Source organism: Lutra lutra, chromosome X (genome assembly GCF_902655055.1).
Source record: "Lutra lutra chromosome X, mLutLut1.2, whole genome shotgun sequence".
In the NCBI taxonomy this organism is placed as follows: Eukaryota; Metazoa; Chordata; class Mammalia; order Carnivora; family Mustelidae; genus Lutra; species Lutra lutra.
In genome coordinates, this window is record NC_062296.1 from 70,489,745 (window position 1) to 70,514,312 (window position 24,568).

Consider the following 24,568-nt stretch of genomic DNA (forward strand, 5'->3'; position numbering starts at 1 on the left):
TTCAACAAATGGTATTAGGAAAATTGGACAGCCACATGCAGAAAAATGAAATTGGATCATTTCCTTACACCACACACGAAAATAGACTCAAAATGGATGAAGGACCTCAATGTGAGAAAGGAATCCATCAAAATCCTTGAGGAGAACACAGGCAGCAACCTCTTCGATCTCAGCCACAGCAACATCTTCCTAGGAACATCACCAAAGGCAAGGGAAGCAAGGGCAAAAATGAACTATTTGGATTTTATCAAGATCAAAAGCTTTTGCACAGCAAAGGAAACAGTTAGCAAAACCAAAAGACAACTGACAGAATGGGAGAAGATATTTGCAAACGACATATCAGATAAAGGGCTAGTGTCCAAAATCTGTAAAGAACTTAGCAAACTCAACACCCAAAGAACAAATAATCTAATCAAGAAATGGGCAGAAGACATGAACAGACATTTCTGCAAAGAAGACATCCAGATGGCCAACAGACACATGAAAAAGTGCTCCATATCACTCGGCATCAGGGAAATACAAATCAAAACCACCATGAGATATCACCTCACACCAGTCAGAATGGCTTACAATTAACAAGGTCAGGAAATGACAGATGCTGGCGTGGATGCGGAGAAAGGGAACCCTCCTACACTGTTGGTGGGAATGCAAGCTGGTGCAACCACTCTGGAAAACAGCATGAGGTTCCTCAAAATGTTGAAAATAGAACTACCCTATGACCCTGCAATTGTCACTGCTGGGTATTTACCCTAAAGATACAAACGTAGTGATCCGAAGGGGCACGTGCACCCGAATGTTTATAGCAGCAATGTCTACAATAGCCAAACTATGGAAAGAACCTAGATGTCCATCAACAGATGATTGTATAAAGAAAATGTATATATACACAATGGAATGCTATGCAGCCATCAAAAGAAATGAAATCTTGCCATTTGCGACGACGTGGATGGAACTAGAGGGTATCATGCTTATCGAAATAAGTCATCGGAGAAAGACAACTATCATATGATCTCCTGATAGAGGGAGAGGAGATGCAACATGGGGGGTTAAATGGGTAGGAGAAGAGTAAATGAAACAAGATGGGATGGGAGGAGACAAACCATAAGTTGACTCTTAATTTCACAAAACAAACTGAGGGTTGATGGGTGTGGGGGGTTGGGAGAGGGGAGTGGGGTTATGGACATTGGGGAGGATATGTGCTATGGTGAGTGCTGTGAAGTGTGTAAACCTGGCGATTCACAGACCTGTACCTCTGGGGATAAAAATATATTATGTGTTTATAAAAATTTTTTTGGAACGATGATCCCTGTTTTTCTTAAACACTGGTATACATAGAAGATGAGGATTAGTGCAAAACAATACACCTCTTCTATCAAAAAATCAACTTTTTAAATAAAAGTCATTCTAAAATAAATTTAACAAAATATATAAGAACACATTATTGAAAATCTGACTTGTTTTTAAATCATCCCCCTAGTATGTGGAGTAGAAATTTTACACATGTAGGTAACCATGCATTCCTAAAACACTCAGTCTGAATATAGTTCTCATTTATATGGCATTTAACTTTTCACTTAGGAGAATAGTAGTAACAGTGAGGATGATAGGTAATTTAATACAACATTTACAGTTATTCCCTACAGTGAATACTTCATCTTTGTTTCCTTACTTGAGCTTCACATCTACTTAAGATTTTATTTATTCATTTGTCAGAGAAAAAAGCATGAGCAGGGGGAGCAGCAGGCAGAGGAAGAAGGAGACTCCCTGCTGAGTAGGAAGCCCAATGTGGGGCTCTATCCCAGGACTCTGGGATCGTGACCTGAGACAAAGGCAAATGGCTTAACCAACTGAGCCACCCAGGTATCCTTCAAAAGTACCTCTTGAGGGAAGTTACTGCTATTTTCCAAGTTTATGGATTAGGAAAATGAATGGTAGAGAGATGAAGTAATCAAGCTAAAACAGCCAGCAAGAGCTGGAGATAAGTTATGAGCTTATATGTGCTATTGACCACTAAGACATATTGCTTTTAAATACTCTTTCTAAAAAAAACAACCTCTAAAACAAACAAACAAACAAACAACAACAACAAAAACTTGAGAACCAGAGAGGGAACTAGAAAAGTGAATTAAAATAACCACGGATGTGGAGGACCTGACATGTGAGTATAGTACTTTAATAAAGAACTTGGCATTCTGGAAGTCAATAGCTGAAATCTAATGGATGCTGAACTTGTCTAAAATTACTGAGACTAAGAATGAATTTATCTGGTCCACCTGATGCCAAAACTAAGATATTTTTTCAGCTTGAAAGACTGATGAAAATACTCCCTAACCTAGATATATGTTGCAACACAGTTTTTCATCCGTGATGAGTAGATGAGAAAAACATTTCAAGTGTTATGTCAATCAATTGCAAACATGTCTTTTCTAAATGTTCTGCTGTGCTGATGTGTTAAATAAGAAAGATAAATATCATTTTTTGTGTTTGTAATAGGTATGGTATTTGAATGTGTAGGATACATTAATAAATTACAAATAAACATTGGTCAATTTGGCATTGTATTATTGTAGGGAATGCCACATCAGATAAGTGTTGGTAAGTGTTTATTATGAATAATATAATTGATGTAAAGACTGGACTTGGCTTAATCAAAGGTAGTGCAAGTTTTTATTCTCAGTGCAATCTTTTACATACTTATTTTAAAAAGAAAAGAAAACTAGTCTTAACGTGATTGTCACTTAATAGCTCATACACAGAAGATGAGTATTTTGTTTTTTTTTAGTCATGAAGAACTTGAATATCAATTGATATTTAAGATCGTAATAGCATAAAAATGCTGCTCCCATTCCCTTGGCAGCACTCCCTTTTCATCCTTTCTTTCAAACATTTCTTACATAGACCTATATAAAACATTTGGGATTCATTCATAGTTGATGTACATGTGTAACATTGCTATTAATAGCAATCAAGACAAGGATATTCCCTCTTGTCAAATCCACAGAGAAAGCCTAAATTGCTCTGACACCAGAAGCGACCAGATAGAAATTTTATATTTGCTGGATATGGTAACATAAAAGTAAATAAAAAGGGAAAAAGCCTAATTTGCATTCCCTTGAAACAAATAGACTGAATTTTTAGCATTTATGATGAAACTTAGGGGTAGATTTGTCTCTGTTTCCAGACTACTGCTTTCCTTCTTTTAATATATATATATACATACATATGTATGTATGTATACATATAGATGTATATATATATATATATATATATATTTTAATTTTTAAAATTTATTTTCAACATAACAGTATTCATTGTTTTAGCACCACACCCAGTGCTCCATGCAATCCGTGCCTTCTCCAATACCCACCACCTGTTTCCCCCAACCTCCCACCCCCCACCCCTTCAAATCTCTCAGATTGTTTTTCAGAGTCAATAGTCTCCATGGTTCACCTCCCCTTCCAATTTCCCTCAACTCCCTTCTCCTCTCCATCTCCCCTTGTCCTCCATGCTATTTGTTATGCTCCACAAATAAGTGAAACCATATGATAATTGACTCTCTCTACTTGACTTATTTCACTCAGCATAATCTCTTCCAGTCCCGTCCATGTTGCTACAAAAGTTGGGTATTCATCCTTTCTGATGGAGGCATAATACTCCATACTGTATATTGACCACATCTTCCTTATCCATTCATCCATTGAAGGGCATCTTGGTTCTTTCCACAGTTTGGTGACCGTGGCCATTGCTGCTATAAACATTGGGGTACAGATGGCCCTTCTTTTCACTACATCTGTATCTTTGGGGTAAATACCCAGTAGTGCAATTGCAGGGTCATAGCAAAACCCTATTTTAATTTCTTGAGGAATCTCCACACTGTTCTCCAAAGTGGCTGCACCAACTTGCATTCCCACCAACAGTGTAAGAGGGTTCCCGTTTCTCCACATCCCCTCCAACACACGTTGTTTCCTGTCTTGCTAATTTTGGCCATTCTAACTGGTGTAAGGTGGTACCTCAATGTGGTTTTAACTTGAATCTCCCTGATGGCTAGTGATGATGAACATTTTTTCATGTGTCTGAGAGCCATTTGTATGTCTTCATTGGAGAAGTGTGTTCATATCTTCTACCCATTTTTTTATATGATTGTCTGTTTTGTGTGTGTTGAGTTTGAGGAGTTCTTATCAACAGTTATATGCCAATAAACTAAGCAACCTAGATGAAATGGAAGAAATTGATGATCTGAATAGACCTATATCTAGTAATGAGATTGAAGCAGTGACCAAAAACCTCCCAAAAAACAAGAGCCCAGGACCTGATGGATTCCCTGGGGAATTCTACCAAACTTTCAAAGAAGAAATAACACCTATTCTCCTGAAGGTGTTTCAAAAAATTGAAGCAGAAGGAAAATTTCCAGACTCTTTCTATGAAGCCAGCATTACCTTGATCCCCAAACCAGGCAAAGACCCTACCAAAAGGAGAATTTCAGACCAATATCACTGATGAATATGGATGCTAAGATTCTCAACAAGACCCTAGCAAACAGGATCCAACAACACATTAAAAAGATTATCCACCATAACCAGGTGGGATTCATCCCTGGGCTACAAGGATGGTTCAACATTTGTAAATCAATCAATGTGATAGAACAAATTAATAAGAGAAGACAGAAGAACCACATGGTCCTCTCAATTGATGCAGAAAACGCATTTGACAAAATCCAGCATCCGTTCCTGATTAAAACGCTTCAAAGTATAGGGATAGAGGGAACATTCCTGAACTTCATAAAATCTATCTATGAAAGACCCACAGCAAATATTATCCTCAATGGGAAAAAGCTTGCAGCCTTCCCATTGAGATCAGGAACACGACAAGGATGCCCACTCTCACCACTCTTGTTCAACATAGTATTAGAAGTCCTAGCAACAGCAATCAGACAACAGAGAAATAAAAGGTATCCAAATTGGCAGTGAAGAAGTCAAACTCTCTCTCTTCGCAGATGACATGATTCTTTATATGGAAAACCCCAAAGACTCCACCCCCAAACTACTAGAACTCATACAGCAATTCAGCAATGTGGCAGGATACAAAGTCAATGTACAGAAATCAGTGGCTTTCTTATACACCCACAATGAAAATACAGAAAGGGAAATTAGAGAACCGATTCCATTTACTATAGCACCAAACCATAAGATACCTGGGAATAAACCTAACCAAAGAGGTAAAGGATCTGTACTCGAGGAACTACAGAACACTCATGAAAGAATCAAAGAAGACACAAAAAGATGGAAGACCATTCCATGCTCTTGGATCAGAAGAATAAACATTGTTAAAATGTCTATACTGCCTAGAGCAATCTATACTTTTAATGCCATTCTGATCAAAATTCCACCAGTATTTTTCAAAGAGCTGGAGCAAATAATCCTAAAATTTGTATGGAATCAGAAGAGACCCTGAATCGCTAAGGAAATGTTGAAAAACAAAAATACAACTGGGGGCATCATGTTACCTGATTTCAAGCTTTACTACAAAGCTGTGATCACCAAGACAGCATGGTACTGGCATTAAAAACAGACACAGAGACCAGTGGAACAGAGTAGAGAGCCCAGATATCGACCCTCAACTCTATGGGCAAATAATCTTCAATAAAACAGGAAAAATTATACAGTGGAAAAAAAGAGAGTCTCTTCAAAAATTGGTGCTGGGAAAACTGGACAGCTATATGTAGAAGAATGAAACTCAACCATTCTCTTATACCATACACAAAAGTAAACTCAAAATGGATAAAAGACCTCAATGTGAGACAGGAATCCATCAGAATCCTAGAGGATAATATAGGCAATAACCTCTTCGATATCCGCCACAGCAACTTCTTTCAAGATATGTCTTCAAAGGCAAAGGAAACAAAAGTGAAAATGAACTTTTGGGACTTCATCAAAATCAAAAGTTTCTGCACAGCAAAGGAAACAGTCAACAAAACAAAGAGGCAACTGATGGAATGGGAGAAGATATTTGCAAATGACAGTACAGACAAAAGGTTGATATCCAGGATCTATAAAAAATATATTTTTAATAGTAGTCTCTTTTGTTTTGTTTTGTTTAAGAAATTATTCTTCACTTACCCAGGTTTCTTTAGAGGTAGCTAGTATCCAAGTAGTAATAGTCTTCCATCAGTCACTGCTCTTTCTTATAGGATTGACACACAATCTCTACTTTGACCAAGTTTCCAATCTATTCAAAAAGAGAATATTTAGGGGCACCTGGGTGGCTCAGTGGGTTAAAGCCTCTGCCTTCAGCTCAGGTCATGATCCAGGGTCCTGGGATCAAGCCCCGCATCAGGCTCTCTGCTCAGCTTGGAGCCTGCTTCCCTCTCTCTCTCTCTGCCTGCCTCTCTGCCTACTTGTGATCTCTCTCTGTCAAATAAATAAATGAAGTCTTTAAAAAAAAAAAGAGAGAATATTTATATGCGAACAGCTACCACACAGGTAGGAGTATGAGGAGTGCCAACAGATTGGGTATAGTCACAATAACAAGGTGTTAAAAGGAAACCAAATTTCAGAAGTAAAGAGGAACCACTGATTTTCCTATTTTCAGCATATTCTTCTTTTTATTTTTCCATTTTTAAAAATCTTAATTCAATTAATTAACATATAAGGTATAATTGGTTGCAGAGGTAGAAGTCAATGATTCATCAGTCTTATATAATACCCAGTGGTCACAAGATTAGGTACCCTCCTTAATGTCCATCACCCAGTTACCTCATCCACACCCTCTCCACCCCCCACCTTCCTCCCCTGCAGCAACCCTGTTTGTTTCCTATGGTTAAGAGTCTCTTATGGTTTGTCTTCCTCTCTGTTTGTTTTGTTTTATTTTTTCCTCTCTTCCCCTATTATCCTCTGTTCTGTTTCTTAAATTCCACATATCAGTGAGATCATATGATAATTGTCTTTCTCTGATTAACTTGGTTCTCTTAGCATAATACCCACCAGTCGATCCACATCATTGCAAATGGTAAGATTTCATTTTTTTGGTTGGTGATATTCTCCTTTTTAAAATGACAGCAGATGGCAGGTGGAACACTTGCTTTCTAAAATTCTTGACTTCACCTTTCTTTTGTGCTACCTATATCACTAGAAAGACGTATCTGGTGGTAACCAATTCTACCATCTTTTGACAACACAGAATCCTATAAATGAGAAATGCTGAGTGTGGTTAAAAGAGTGGACATTGATGAAAACATCTTTCTGTCTCCATTCTCATGCTTCCTGAGCTTAATCTGCATTTTTTCAGATATGAAACTTATATACTAGCATCATTTTGACTTAAATTTTTTCTTAGAAAATATCTTCCAGTTATAAAAATGGCTCATGTAACCTTTTTATTATTTTTTTTAATTTTTTTAACATATAATGTGTTATTTGCCCCAGGTGTACGGGTCTGTGAATTGTCAGGCTTACTTACACACTTCCCAGCACTCACCATAGCACATATCCTCCCCAAAATACATAACCCAACCACCCTCTCAATACCTCGCCACCCCCCAGCAACCCTCAGTTTGTTTTGTGAGATTAAGAGTCTCTTATGTTTGTCTCCCTCCCGATCCCATCTTGTTTCATTTTTTCCTTCCCTACCCCCCAAACCTCCCACTCTGCCTCTCAAATTCCTCATATCAGGGAGATCATATAATTGTCTTTCTCTGACTGACTTATTTTGCTCAGCATAATGCCCTCTAGTTCCATCCGTGTCACTGAAAATGGCAAGATTTCATTTCTTTAGATGTCTGCATAGTATTCCATTGTGTGTGTGTGTATGTGTGTGTATGTAAATATATAGATATCGATATATAGACATCTATATATATGTGTATATATGTATACACACATATACAATATATATGTCTATATATCAATATCAATATATATAGATATCTATCTATATATATATATACCACATCTTCTTTATCCATTCATCTGTTAATGGACATCTAGGTTCTTTCCATAGTTTGGCTGTTGAAAAATGTCTCACATAACATTTGAGGTTCTCCTTATCCACTAATGCTTTGGGCACCCATGACTTCTTTTAAATGGCACACTTCTGAGAAGTTCCTTTCCCAACTCCATCACAATTATTACTTGTGGTAGAAATTTCTTATTCCTTTAAGTCACATTTCTTGTACTTTCATAGTGCATTATATCTCCATTACTAATTTGTTTGTTGCATGAAAATAGGATTATGCTTAAATGTTATCACACCCACTGTATACCAGATTTCTTAGAACATAAGGCTTAATCAATAAACATTTGTTGAATGAACGAGTATTCCCAGGATGCTATAATTGAGGTCTACTCTTTAGGAAATATTTGTTTCATTTTTAAAAGTGTTTCACATAATATGTGAAGCAAAGAGGGGAATAGTATGATGAATAGGTCATACCCACAAGGAACTTTCTCACGAATTTAAATCACTATAGAAAGTATTGCTGACCTATGGAAGTCTGTTTTAATTTTGCTAGTAAAATGATGTAATAACAAGTTATCATCTTGAATTATTTTCTTAACAATTACAAATTATTAGAAGGATTATAGGGAGCATTTTCCTCCTAAACCACACCTTTCTCATTCTCTTAGCCTTTCCTCAAAACAGTGTGAACTTGAACTTTTATTCTTCCCAGAGTTTTCATATCCCTGAAACTATGTAATGCCTTCCCACAACATGAGGCTGGGTACCTAATCAGCACTTAATAGTTAAATGTCTCCCACAAATAACAGATGCTGCCAACAAGATCTTGGCAAGCCCCAGATTCTATCAGTTTATGGTTGAAATCCCTGACAGAGGCCCAAAGTGCTGATTATCTGTGTTGTTGACTAAAAAGAGAGCATCGTGCTTTAGGTCCTAGTCATGCATGTGGCAGAACTGGCATTGTTTTATTTGATGTAAGGTATCTGTCACATATTATTGCTCAGATGTAGACCTGCTCTATTTCCCTGTGGAAGTGAACTGTAGGGGATCCGTGGGGGAAGTAATTACTTGATTGATGAATCACAGAAAAAGTCAGTTAGGCCCTAGGCACTGCTAAATATGGTCCAGGTGATTTAGACCTTGGCATTCTAAGTGTAGGATGTTTGCTGTTGGTGGTTTGATTTAGCAGTAATACTGCCTTCTACTCAGTGTCATTACTTTATCGAATCAACAAGTAAGACATTTTTCTCCATCTGATTTTTACGTAAGGTGTTGTAATACCTGTAGGCTGCTGTAACGAGTACCATATACTAGGTGAGTTAGAAACAACAAACTTATTTCTCATAGTTCCATAGGCTGAGAAGTGTTAGATCAGAGTGCCGTCAAATTCAGTGTCTGATGAGGACCTGATTACTGTTCCAAAGAGGGGCTGCCATCTCATTGTGTTCTCATATGGAGGAAGAGGCAGGGGGGGGAGTTCTTTGGGTTCTCTTTTACAAAGGCATTAATCCCATTCATGAGGGCTCCACCATCATGATCTCATTATCTCCCAAAGCCCCACCTCCAAACACCATAACATTGAGGATTAGGTTTCAATCTTTGAATTGTGGATAGACCCATTAGTTCTGTAGCATAAGGGCATGTCCCAGCTTTGTCCCTCTGTATTTATTGGTTCACTTTTCTCATCAAAGCATGTAGAATTTGATCATCTATATATTCTACTGGTTACCTGCCATAAGAGTTTGTATACAAAGGACCATCAGTCTCCTTCCCACTATTTAACTTGAAGTTGGAATTTGACATACAACTGTTCTGAGACCAGATCCGTCTTGTTTTCCCTTACATGTTGCAGTACACCCATGAGGTATGATTTTCTGAGTGGTAGATCGCTGGTCAGACTAACTCATTTCCCTTTAATTAGTTCAAGTTCAATTTAAATATGATAGCCTTGATAATATTTAAATATTAGAGTTTACTTTTCCTACCTGTAATATTGCAGATAGGTTACAATATGACTTCTTACAGGTTTTGGAGAAAATTTATCTTACCAGCTATTGAGGTTTTATTCTAGTCCCTTCTGAGAGTTGTTTGACTGTTTTTCTTAAAATCAAGCCTACTTTTTAGTTATGTTGGTTCCATAGTCCCTTTTTCAAATTATAGGGATTATTACAAAAATCCTTAACAGAAAACCATGAAACAGTGATAAACAGTGATTATCACTGGGACTTATAGATAGAGACAAAAGGAACAAGAGGGAATAAGAAGATGGAGGAACTTTATGTAATTTATGTTTTACTGTTTAAAATTTTACATTGAGTGTATATAACTTTCTGAAATGAAAAATCCATAGTAACAATACTGAAAATGTTCATTAACTCATCACCTCATTCATCTGTTCCTTCATTCACCTAATACCTATTGCATACTTAGTAATTTCTTGGTCTGCTGAATGAAAGAAATAAAATATAATCATTGTTTTTCAAGTATTTAACAGTCCAGAGAGCAAACATACAGACATAACAATAATTCATTACTGTGTCATAAAATTTGATAATCATTACACTATAACGTTTAATAATGTGGGCTGTGTTATAGTATTATATAGATTTGAATCCTGACTTCATTATTTACTAGCTGTGTATCTGGAGTGTTATTTAAACCCTATGTGCCCCACTGGCACCATCTGTAAAATAGAAATATTTAAAGCACCTTCCTCACTGTGTTGAAGAAATTAAATGGATTAATATCTTAGAAAGGTATTTGGCAGAGAGTAAATAATAATTATTAGGGGGTGCCTGGGTGGCTCAGTGAGTTAAGCATTTGACTCTTGGTTTTAGCTCAAGTCTTGATCTCAGAGTCTTGGGATCAAGCCCTGTGTTGGGTTCCTTGCTCAGGGGAGTGTCTGCTGGATGTTCTATCTTTCCCTCTGCTCCTCCCCCACTTACACATTCTTTCTCTAAAATAAATAAATAAATATTTTTTAAAAATATTGTTAGGTATTAACCCTGGAAGAATAAACATAGGTCATCTGAATCTTTTTTTTTTTTTTTTGGAAAGAGGGAATTAGGGAAGATGCCCTTAGAGATGATATGCAAGTTTGAATGCTGAAGACTGTTTAGGAACTTTCTAGGTGAAGAGACACTAATATTGTGCTGGACTTGTGAACGAGAATCCAGACTGCTAAAATGTTTCATTGGATTTCTCAGTGTTTTAAGTTGCTAATATTATCTTCAAGTAGTTATCATATTTCACATAAAAATCACATCTTGATAATTCAGAACTGTTAAACCTGTACCCAGATGGCAGCAGTTGGTTGGAGCAATAGGACAGCTGCATAAGGTCCTTAGGTGGGGTCTTTACTCTCCATTTCACCAGCACACCTGTGGCCTCCTGACACTGGGGGCTTGGATAAAACATGCTTATGCTATTGTTTTTCTTTCATGTTGCCTCCTCTACACACACCCTGAAACATTTTAGTTGTTGACCTGTGATGAAAGGGATCCTACAGGGACTAGCTGCAGTAGATGATAAAGAGCAAAGCCAAGGTCAAAATAATAAAGGGCCTACTCTTTATGATTGGAGAAATTGGTATTATATCCTGAAAGCTTCAGGGAACCACTGCTGCTTATAACAAGGGGAATTAAATGATGAAAGGACCTCTTTGGAAAGACCATACTGGCATCACGTGGGGAGATTAATTTTTTAAATGCTGAGTTTGAAAAGCCCATGAGAATTATAGAAGCTAAGGTCTTTATGTGAGTCCTGCGGCCTAGGCACAACAACATCAATAGCTGAAGCCCTAGAATTGATGATGCTACCAAGATGGGGAAGAGGAGAGGCTTGGGCTTGAAAAGACAGAAGTATCCACAATAATCAGAGGAAAATATAGAGAATCTATAGAACACAAACAGAAGTACTTTAAGACTGGAAAACACATTCTGGTTTTGTTTCAGCAAAAAATATAGATGGTTTATATATGAGAGAATTCAGCCATTTTATTTTATTTTTTACCTTTTAAGTTTCTATTTTAATTCCAGTTCACATACAGGGGTACATTAGTTTCAGATTACAATATAGTGATTCAATGCTTCTGTACATCGCCTGGTGCTTGTCATGACAAGTATACTTCTTAATCCCCAATACTTTTCACCCATCCCCCCACCCACTTCCCCTCTGGTAACCATCAGTTTCTTTTCTAGAGTTCAGTCTGTTTCTTGGCTTGTCTCTTTTAATTTTTCCATTTGCTTGTTTTCTTAAATTCCACATATGAGTCAAATCTTACAGTATTTGTCTTTCTCTAACTTAAGAATTCACCCATTTTAAGTGTTCAGTTTGATGAATATTAGTAATTGGTTGTAGACTACAACCACCACCACAATTCAAATGTAGAATATTTTCATCACACTAAAATTCTTCCTTTTGTCTTTTGACTACATCTACTAACTGCTCACACCAGGCAACCTTTTATCCTTTTCATGCCATCGTAGATTTTCTAGAAATCCCTTTGAGTGCCATCATATAATATGTGGTGTTTTGTGTTTGGTTTCCCTCACTGAATCATCCAGTATTTGCCTATGTTTCTATATTATACCTTTCCATCACAGTGTACATCCATAGGGTACATGTACCATAGTCTTATTCACCAGATCATGAAGATTTGGGTTGTTTCCAGTTTGGGACTCTTTTTTTCTAAGATTTTATTTATTTATTTGATAGAGATCACAAGTAGGCAGAGAAGCAGGCAGAAAGAGAGGAAGGGAAGCAGGCTCCTTGCTGAGCAGAGAGCCCGATGTGGGGCTTGATCCCAGGACCCTAGGATCATGACCTGAACCGAAGACAGAGGCTTAACCCACTGAGCCACCCAGGTCCCCCTCCAGTTTGGGACTCTTTGAATTTGAATAATGAATAATGAATGAATATACTATATGGACATACATTTTTATTTCTCTTAGTAAAAAAACCTAGGATTAGAATTTCTGGGTCTCTGGTGTTTCAGTTACTTGATACACCACTGCCTTACTGCTTTTGAAAGTGGTTGACCACTTTGCAATCTCCTCACTCATGTATGAGATTTCCACTTGTTCCAAATCCTCCATAGCACTTGTTATCAATAGTTCTACCATCAACTTTACTATTGAAAATGTGTGGTGTTAACATATCAATGAAAACTTTTACTTCTGTGATGACCAAAGAATATGAGTGTCTTTCCATTTGCTTATTGTCCATCTGCACACATATTTGGCTAATTGTTTAAAACATATGCCTATTTCTAAAATTGCATTGTCTGTCATGTTATTGATTTGTATGATAACATTGTATTACATGGATAAACTGTGTTTGGACATGATGTATTATCTTTTTACATATTGTTGGATTTAATTTTCTAGATTTTTAAGAGCTACTTGCATCTTGGTTCATTAGGGCTATTTTTTTTTCCCATGGGATATCTTTGTTACCATTGGTTAAATTAGTTGGGGCATTTTTCTTTCTCCTATATTAACAGAAGGAGTTCAGCAGGGCTATTTTTTTCCTCCTTAAATGTCTGATGGAAATCACCCATCACTTCTTCCAAAAGCGTTTTGTTGTTGTTGTTGTTGTTGTTTTTTGGTGTTGGTTGGTTGGATTTTATAGGAGCATTTTTAATTATAGTGTCAATATTCTACATAAGGATAACTAAATTTTCTGTGCTTTTTGGGGATCATTTGGTCATATAGTTCAAAGAATTGTTCATTTCATTCAGGTTATCAAATTGCAAGCACAATGTTATTCATTATTTCTCTATTTTTTAAAGATTTTATTATATGAAAGAGAGAGTAAGAGCAGGAGGATGGGCAGAGGGAGAGGGAGAAGCAGATTCTCCACTGAGCAGGGATCCCACTGGGGCAGATCCCAAGACCTGGGATCATGACCTGAAGCAAAGGTTGATGCTTAGTCAACTGAGCCACCCAAGTGCTTCTCATTATATTCTCTTATTACCTGTTTAATTTATGTAAGATCTGCCATGATGTACTGTCTTTCATTCCTGATGTTTGTTTGTTTGTTTTTCTGTTTATCTTTCTTTATTCTTTCCAGATATAATTTTATATGCATTATTTATCTTTTTAAAGAACCAGCTTTGGGGTTTTTTTTTAAATTTTTTTTTGTTTTTCTTTTTTGAATGTGTTGATTTCTGCTCTTAGCTTTATTAAAATGTTCCATCTACTTACTTTGAATTTAATTTCTGTGCTTTTCCTGATTTCTCTAGGTGGAAACTCAAGTAATTCATTTTGATTTCCCTTTCTTTGTAACTTGGTATCTAAAGGTATAAATTTCCCTGTAAGCACTGCTTAAGCTGAATCTCCTAATTTTTATTTGTTTTATTATCAATTAGTTCAACATATTTTTGAATTTCCTTTTTTATTTTTTCTCTAACCAGTCTATTATTTAGAAATAATGTGTTTTGAGGCACCTGGGTGGCTCAGTTAGTTAAGCATCCAACTCTTGATTTCAGCTCTGGTTGTGATCTCAGGGTCATGAGATTGAAACCTATGTCCAGCTCTGCATTGGGTGTGAAGAGAGCCTGCTTGGGATTCTCTCTTCCTCTGTCCCTCCCCACTCTGGCTCTCTCTCTCTTTTTCTCAACCTTTCTTTCTCTTTCTCTAAAAAACAAACAAACAAAAAAAGAAATATGTAATTTGATTTCCAAGTATGGGAGATTTTCTAGTTACTTTATTCATAGTGATGTTTAATTATGTTGTGGCCAGAGAACACACTTTGGATGATCTCATTCTTTAAAATATAATAATAAATTAGAAATTGATTTATGGCTCAATATATCATCTATCACAGTAATGTACTATGTGTATGCGAAAAATTTGTGTTCGAATGTAGTGTTTGACTTCTGTAAATACAAATCAAACCAAATGGATTATTATTATTTTTTTAGTTTTCTGTGTCTGTTGAATATTTGGATAGTTCTTTTAAAGTTTTTAAAATTTATTTTTGACAAAAATGTTTGTATTTAAGGTATACAATGTTATGTTTTGCTATATGTATACATTTTAAAATCATTACCCCAAACTAATGAACATAGCCATCATCTTCCAAAGTTACCTGTTCATTTTTTTGTGGTGAGACATTTGAGATCTATTCTCAAAGCACAATTTGAGTGTGTAATATATTATTAATATTTATAGTCCCTATGCTATACATTAATGTTCCAGAGTGTTCCTCTCATAACTGAAGGTATTTTTTAAATTTTATTTATTTGACAGACAGAGATCACAAGTAGGCAGAGAGGCAGGCAGAGAGAGAGGAAGGGAAACAGACTCCCTGCTGAGCAGAGAGCCCGATGTGGGGCTTGATCCCAGGACCCCAGGACCATGACCTGAGCCGAAGGCAGAAGTTCTAACCCACTGAGCCACCCAGGTGCCCCTCATAACTGAAGTTTTAATCCTTTCATCAATATCTTCCCTTTTCCCTGATCGTCCAGTCTCTAGTAACCACTATACTACTGTTACTATGAGTTTGACAGATGTATTTTTTACAACTCACATATAAGTGAAATCATATAGTATTTGTCTTAATGTGTCTGAATTATTTCACTTGACATAGCTGTGAACAGCTGCTGAGAGAGGGATATTAAAGTCTTCAATTCTGATTTTGGAATTATTGATCCATTGCTTTAATGATACCAGTTTTGCTTCATGACCGCATAATTACATTTTCTTTATAATTGACAGTATCATTATGAAGTATTCCTCATTATCTCTGGTAGTGTCTTGTATCTTGGTTTATGTATCATTTGTTCTTAATATGACCACGTAAGCCTTTTTATACTTACTGTCTTTATGGTACATTGTTTCCATTCATTTACAGTCTACCTATTTTATTTAAAGGGCATCTGTTTTGGACAGAAGTTGATCTTTCTTTATCTCTTTTTTTAAACCTTTCTTAAAGTCTCCACCATTTTTTGTAGCCTCTTAACATTAAATACAAATATTTATATAGTATGGCATCAACCATTTTATTGTTTCCTCTATAATCCCTTTTTGTTTCGTTGCTTTCCATTATTCCTTTCATCCTCCCTCATTTTTTAAGATTATTTGAAACATTTTATTTTTTTTATTTTTAAGATTTATTTATTTGAGAGAGACATAATGTAAGAGCCGTGGGGAAGGGACAGAGGCAGATGGAGAGAGAATCCCAAGTAGACTCCCCACTGAGCTTAGAGCTCAAAGAGGGCTTAATCTCACAACCCCAACATGACCTGGGTGTAAATCAAGAGTTAGTCACTTAACCGCCTGAGCCACCCTGACACCCCTATTTGAAATACTTTTAGAATTGTAATTTTCCTACTGGATTTTTAATTATATGTCTTTGCATTTTTTTTAAATTTTATTTTTTATAAACGTATATTTTTATCCCCAGGGGTACAGGTCTGCGAATCGCCAGGTTTACACACTTCACAGCACTCACCATAGAACATACCCTCCCCTATATCCATAACCCCACCCCCCCAACCCCCTCCCCCCATCAACCCTCAGTATGTTTTGTGAGATTAAGAGTCACTTATGGTTTGTCTCCCTCCCAATCCCATCTTGTTTCATTTACTCTTCTCCTACCCCCTTAACCCCCCATGTTGCATCTCCTCTCCTTCATATCAGGGAGATCATATGATAGTTGTCTTTCTCCGATTGACATATTTCGATAAGCATGATACCCTCTAGTTCCATCCACGTTGTCGCAAATGGCAAGATTTCATTTCTTTTGATGGCTGCATAGTATTCCATTGTGTATATATATACCACATCTTCTTTATCCATTCGTCTGTAGATGGACATCTAGGTTCTTTCCATAGTTTGGCTATTGTAGACATTGCTGCTATAAACATTCGGGTGCACGTGCCCCTTCGGATCACTACGTTTGTATCTTTAGGGTAAATACCCAGCAGTGCAATTGCAGGGTCATAGGGTAGTTCTATTTTCAACATTTTGAGGAACCTCCATGCTGTTTTCCAGAGTGGTTGCACCAGCTTGCATTCCCACCAACAGTGTAGGAGGGTTCCCCTTTCTCCGCATCCTCGCCAGCATCTGGCATTTCCTGACTTGTTAATTTTAGCCATTCTGACTGGTGTGAGGTGATATCTCATGGTGGTTTTGATTTGTATTTCCCTGATGCCGAGTGATATGGAGCACTTTTTCATGTGTCTGTTGGCCATCTGGATGTCTTCTTTGCAGAAATGTCTGTTCATGTCCTCTGCCCATTTCTTGATTGGATTCTTTGTTCTTTGGGTGTTGAGTTTGCTATGTTCTTTATAGATTTTGGACACTAGCCCTTTATCTGATATGTCATTTGCAAATATCTTCTCCCATTCTGTCAGTTGTCTTTTGGTTTTGTTCACTGTTTCCTTTGCTGTGCAAAAGCTTTTGATCTTGATAAAATCCCAATAGTTCATTTTTGCCCTTGCTTCCCTTGCCTTTGGTGATGTTCCTAGGAAGATGTTGCTGCGGCTGAGGTCGAAAAGGTTGCTGCCTGTGTTCTCCTCGAGGATTTGGATGGATTCCTTTCTCACATTGAGATCCTTCATCCATTTTGAGTCTATTATCGTGTGTGGTATAAGGAAATGATCCAATTTCATTTTTCTGCATGTGGCTGTCCAATTTTCCCAACACCATGTATTGAAGAGGCTGTCTTTTTTCTATTGAACATTCTTTCCTGCTTTGTCGAAGATGAGTTGACCATAGAGTTGAGGGTCCATTTCTGGGCTCTCTATTCTGTTCCATAGATCTATGTGTCTGTTTTTCTGCCAGTACCATGCTGTCTTGATGATGACAACTTTGTAATAGAGCTTGAAGTCCGGAATTGTGATGCCACCAACTTTGGCTTTCTTTTTCAATATTCCTTTGGATATTCGAGGTCTTTTCTGGTTCCATATAAATTTTAGGATTATTTGTTCCATTTCTTTGAAAAAAAATGGATGGGTACTTTGATAGGAATTGCATTAAATGTGTAGATTGCTTTAGGTAGCATAGACATTTTCACAATATTTATTCTTCCAATCCAGAGGCATGGAACATTTTTCCATTTCTTTGTGTCTTCCTCAATTTCTTTCATGAGTACTTTATAGTTTTCTGTGTATAGATTCTTAGTCTCTTTGGTTAGGTTTATTCCTAGGTATCTTATAGTTTTGGGTGCAATTGAAAATGGGATGGACTCCTTAATTTCTCTTTCTTCTGTCTTGTTGTTGGTGTAGAGAAATGCAACTGATTTCTGTGCATTGATTTTATATCCTGACACTTTACTGAATTCCTGTACAAGTTCTAGCAGTTTTGGAGTGGAGTCTTTTGGGTTTTCCACATATAGTATCATATCATCTGCAAAGAGTGATAGTTTGACTTCTTCTTTGCCGATTTGGATGCCTTTAATTTCCTTTTGTTGTCTGATTGCTGAGGCTAGGACTTCTAGTACTATGTTGAATAGCAGTGGTGATAACGGACATCCCTGCCATGTTCCTGACCTTAGCGGAAAAGCTTTCAGTTTTTCTCCATTGAGAATGATATTTGCGGTGGGTTTTTCATAGACGGCTTTGATAATATTGAGGTATGTGCCCTCTGTCCCTACACTTTGAAGAGTTTTGATCAGAAAGGGATGCTGTACTTTGTCAAATGCTTTTCCAGCATCTATGGAGAGTATCATATGGTTCTTGTTCTTTCTTTTATTAATGTGTTGTATCACATTGATTGATTTGCGGATGTTGAACCAGCTTTGCAGCCCTGGAATAAATCCCACTTGGTCGTGGTGAATAATCCTTTTAATGTACTGTTGAATCCTATTGGCTAGTATTATGGCGAGAATTTTTGCATCTGTGTTCATCAAGGATATTGGTCTGTAGTTCTCTTTTTTGATGGGATCCTTGTCTGGTTTTGGGATCAAGGTGATGCTGGCCTCATAAAATGAGTTTGGAAGTTTTCCTTCTATTTCTATTTTTTGGAACAGTTTCAGGAGAATAGGAATTAGTTCTTCTTTAAATGTTTGGTAGAATTCCCCCGGGAAGCCATCTGGCCCTAGGCTTTTGTTTCTTTGGAGATTTTTGATGAGTGTTTCAATCTCCTTACTGGTTATGGGTCTGTTCAGGCTTTCCATTTCTTCCTGGTTCAGTTGTGGTAGTTTATATGTCTCTAGGAATGCATCCATTTCTTCCAGATTGTCAAATTTGTTGGCGTAGAGTTGCTCATAGTATGTTCTTATAATTGTATTTCTTTGGTGTTCATTGTGATCTCTCCTCTTTCATTCATGATTTTATTTATTTGGATCCTTTCTCTTTTCTTTTTGATAAGTCTGGCCAGGGGTTTATCAATCTTATTAATTCTTTCAAAGAACCAGCTCCTAGTTTCGTTGATTTGTTCTATTGTTTTTTTTTTTGGTTTCTATTTCATTGATTTCTGCTCTGATTTTTATGATTTCTCTTCTCCTGCTGGGTTTAGGGTTTCTTTCTTGTTCTTTCTCCAGCTCCTTAAGTGTAGGGTTAGGTTGTGTACCTGAGACCTTTCTTATTTCTTGAGAATGGCTTGTACCGCTATAGATGTTCCTCTCAGGACTGCCTTTGCTGTGTCCCACAGATTGTGAACCGTTGTGTTTTCATTATCATTTGTTTCCATGAATTTTTTCAATTCTTCTTTAATTTCCTGGTTGACCCATTCATTCTTTAGAATGAATGTTTAGTCTCCATGTATTTGGGTTCTTTCCAAATTTCCTCTTGTGATTGAGTTCTAGCTTCAGAGCATTGTGGTCTGAAAATATGCAGGGAATGATCCCAATCCTTTGATACCAGTTGAGACTTGATTTAGGACCAAGAATGTGATCTATTCTGGAGAATGTTCCATGTACACTAGAGAAGAATGTGTATTCTGTTGCTTTGGGATGAAATGTTCTGAATATATCTGTGATGTCCATCTGGTCCAGTGTGTCATTTAAGGCCTTGATTTCCTTGTTGATCTTTTGCTTGGATGATCTGTCCATTTCAGTGAGGGGAGTGTTAAAATCCCCTACTATTATTGTATTATTGTCGATGTGTTTCTTTGATTATGTTATTAATTAGTTTATATAGTTGGCTGCTCCCACATTAGGGGCATAGATATTTAAAATTGTTAGATCTTCTTGTTGGACAGATCCTTTGAGTATGATATAGTGTCCTTCCTCATCTCTTATTATAGTCTTTGGCTTAAAATCTAATTGATCTGGTATAAGGATTGCCACTCCTGCTTTCTTCTGATGTCCATTAGCATGGTAAATTCTTTTCCACCCCCTCACTTTAAATCTGGAGGTGTCTTCGGGTTTAAGATGAGTTTCTTGTAGGCAACATATAGATGGGTTTTGTTTTTTTATCCATTCTGATACCCTGTGTCTTTTGATTGGGGCATTTAGCCCATTAACATTCAGGGTAACTATTGAGAGATATGAATTTAGTGCCATTGTAATGCATATAAGGTGACTGTTATTGTATATTGTCTCTGTTCCTTTCTGATCTACTACTTTTAGGCTCTCTCTTTGCTTAGAGGACCCCTTCCAATATTTCCCATAGAACTGGTTTGGTGTTTGCAAACTCAGTTTTTGTTTGTCCTGGAAACTTTTTATCTCTCCTTCTATTTTCAATGATAGCCTAGCTGGATATAGTATTCTTGACTGCATGTTTTTCTCGTTTAGTGCTCTGAATATATCATGCCAGCTCTTTCTGGCCTGCCAGGTCTCTGTGGATAATTCTGCTACCAATCTAATATTTTTACCATTGTATGTTACAGACTTCTTTCCCCGGGTTGCTTTCAGGATCTTTTCTTTGTCACTAAGGCTTGTAAATTTTACTATTAGGTGACGGGGTGTGGACCTATTCTTATTGATTTTGAGGGGGGTTCTCTGAACCTCCTGGATTTTGATGCTTGTTCCCTTTGCCATATTGGGGAAATTCTCTCCAATAATTCTCTCCAATATACCTTCTGCTCCCGTCTCTGTTTCTTCTTCTTCTGGAATCCCAATTATTCTAATTTTGTTTCGTCTTATGGTGTCACTTATCTCTCGAATTCTCCCCTCGTGGTCCAGTAGCTGTTTGTCCCTCTTTTGCTCAGCTGCTTTATTCTCTGTCATTTGGTCTTCTATATCACTAATTCTTTCTTCTGCCTCATTTATCCTAGCAGTGAGAGCCTCCATTTTTGATTACACCTCATTAATAGCTTTTTTTATTTCAACTTGGTTCGATTTTAGTTCTTTTATTTCTCCAGAAAGGGCTTTTATATCTCCCGAGAGGGTTGCTTTAATATCTTCCATGCCTTTTTCAAGCCCAGCTAGAACCTTGAGAATCGTCATTCTGAACTCTAGATCTGACATATTACCAATGTCTGTATTGATTAGGTCTCTAGCCTTTGGTACTGCTTCTTGTTCTTTTTTTTTGTTGTGAATTTTTCCGCGTTGTCATTTTGTCCAGATAAGAGTATATGAAGGAGCAAGTAAAATACTAAAAGGGTGGCAACAACCCCAGGAAAATATGCTTTAGCCAAATCAGAAGAGATCCCAAATCGTGAGGGGGGAGAAAGGGGATAAAAAGGGGTTCAGAAAGAAAAAAAAAAAGAAACTATTAAAAAAAGAAAGGCGATAAAGAAAAAATATAAAAAGGAAAAAAAATATATATATATATATATTAGATAAACTATTTAAAAACGCTTAAAAAGAAAACGGTAAAAGTTAAAAAATTAGCAGAAGAAGAGAAAAAAATTGAAAAAGAAGAAAAAAATTAATTAACTGTAAGGCTAAAGAATCATGGGGAGAAAGCCATGAGTTCCGTGCTTTGCTTTCTTCTCCTCTGGAATTCCGCCGCTCTCCTTGGTATTGAAACTGCACTCCTTGGTAGGTGAACTTGGTCCTGGCTGGGTTTCTCGTTGATCTTCTGGGGGAGCGGCCTCTTGTAGTGATTCTCAAGCGTCTTTGCCCCAGGCGGAGTTGCACTGCCCTTACCCGGGGCGGGCTGAGTAATCCGCTCCGGGTTTGCTTTCTGGAGCTTTTGTTCCCTGAGCGCTTTCCGTGGAGTTCCGGAGGACGGGAATGAAGATGGCGGCCTCCCGGTCTCCGGCCGGAGGAGCCGAGAGCCCGGGGCCCCACTCCTCAGTGCGCCCTCAGAGAACAGTGCCCAATGACTCCCGTCACCCTGGCCTCCGGCCGCGCTCCGAGCTGACCAAGCCTGCTACCGGTTCAAGGTAACCCCGAGCTGAGAGTCACTCCTCGGCTCTGTCTCTGTAGCCGGCTTCCCTGTTCTAATACCGGTAAGCTCTGCAACACTCAGACACCCCCGATCCTTCTGTGACCCTGTGGGACCTGAGGCCGCGCTGACCCCGCCTGGGCTTCACCCTAGTTAAGCCTCTGGAGCGATGTCCTTCAGCGGAACAGACTTTTAAAAGTCCCGATTTTGTGCTCTGTTGCTCCGCCGCTCGCCGGGAGCCGGCCCCTCCCCCCGCGGTCTATCTTCCCGTCGCCTTGGATTCACTTCTCTGCCAGTCCTACCTTTCAGATAGTGGTTGATTTTCTGTTTCTAGAATTGCTGTTCTTCTTCTCTTCGATCTCCCGTTGGATTTGTAGGTGTTTGCAATCTTTAGATAAGCTATCTAGCTGATCTCCTGCTACCTGAAGTAGTCTCAGCCTGCTACTTCTCTGCCATCTTGACTCCTCCTCCGTCTTTGCATTTTCTAATAGTTATTCTGAGAACTAAAATAAATATTACTTTTTACTTTCCAATAACAGTAAGTAGTTTAGCACTAAGCATAAACTACAGTTTTTGAAGCCCCTTATCCCTCAACTTTTATGCCAGAGTTCACAATGATCAATACTTCAACTGCTTTTCTTGTAAATAAAGTTTTATTAGAACAGACCCATAACTGTCCATTTAAATATTATCTGTGGCTGTTTCTGTGCTACATTGGCAGTGTTGACTAGTTGCAAAAGAGCCTTTATGGCCTACAAAACTGAACATATTTACTATCATACCTTTTATGGTTATTATATGTGTGATATTTCTGTAATGGAAACCCCATAAAATTATGATATAATGTTTTCTTTAAATAGGTATATGTATAATATTTTTTTTTAGATTTTTTTTTTTATTTGACAGAGAGAGAGATCACAAGTAGACGGAGAGGCAGGCAGAGAGAGAGAGAGAGGGAAGCAGGCTTCCTGCTGAGCAGAGAGCCCGATGTGGGACTCGATCCCAGGACCCTGAGATCATGACCTGAGCCGAAGGCAGCGGCTTAACCCACTGAGCCACCCAGGCGCCCCTGTATAATATTTTTTTTAAGATTTTTATTTATTTATCTGATGGACAGAGATCACAAGCAGGCAGAGAGGCAGGCAGAGAGAGAAGGAGGGGAAGCAGGTTCCCTGCTGAGCTGAGAGCCCCATGTGGGGCTCGATCCCAAGACCCTGGGATCATGGCCTGAGCCAAAGGCAGAGGCTTTAACCCACGAGCCACCCAGGTGCCCCAAGTATATGTATAATATTTAAATTAAGAGGAAATATAATGCAAATATTCATTTTCATGACCCCAGATATTTATTTTTTTAAGGAATATCTATTTTATTTTTTTATTTTTATTTTTTTCAGTGTTCCAAAATTCATTGTTTATGCGCCATACCCAGTGCTCCATGCAATACATGACCTCCACAAACCCCAGATATTTATGATTTCAAATGTATTCTTTATTGCTTTCAGAGCACCTGAGTTTCCATCTGATATTATTCCATTTCATCCTATGGAAATTTATTTAGCATTCCTTATAATATATGTCTGTTGGCAACAAATTTTCATATTTATTCTTTTCCTTACTTATTTGGTTAATCTGACAGTGTCTTTATTTTGCTGTGACTGGTAAAGATTATTTTATAGAACATTCTGTATATAGAATTTTCAGTGGACAGTTTTATCTGTTTTAGCACTTGAGTAATTCTGGTCCCTTCTCTTCCACTCTCTGTAATGTCCGGTGAAAGAGTAAGTTGTTAGTTGAATTGTTGTTGCCTATAGGTAGTAAGTTTTCTCATCTTGCATTCAAGTTTTGCTCTTTTCTCTAGATTTCTGCAGTTTGATTTGTGTACTTGTCATGTTCTGTTTATAATTTTTTTTTTGTCTTTAAACAAATGTGGGAAATTTTTGAATAATATTTATTTTTTTCCTTTTTTAAAGATTTGTGTTTGTTTGTTTGTCAGAAAGAGAGAGAGCACAAGCAGGGGAGTGGCAGGGGACAGGGAGAAACAGGCTTTCTGCTGAGTAAGGAGCCTGATGTGGGACTCCATCCCAGTACCCTGGGATCATGACCCAAGCTGAAGGTTAGATACTTAACTGACAGAACCACCCAGGTGTCCCTGGACATAATTTTCAGATTTTTCTGACTAATTTTTCATTCCTCTTCTGTGATTCTGTTTTTTTTTTTCATTTTTTATTTTAATTTGTGAGCACACAGTGTAATATTAGTTTTAAGTGCACAATAGATTGATTCAGCACTTCCATACAACACCCAGTGCTCATCATAACAACTCCTTAATAATTCCTTAATCCCTATCACCTAATTAACCTATCTCCCACCCACCTCCCCTCTGGTAATCAT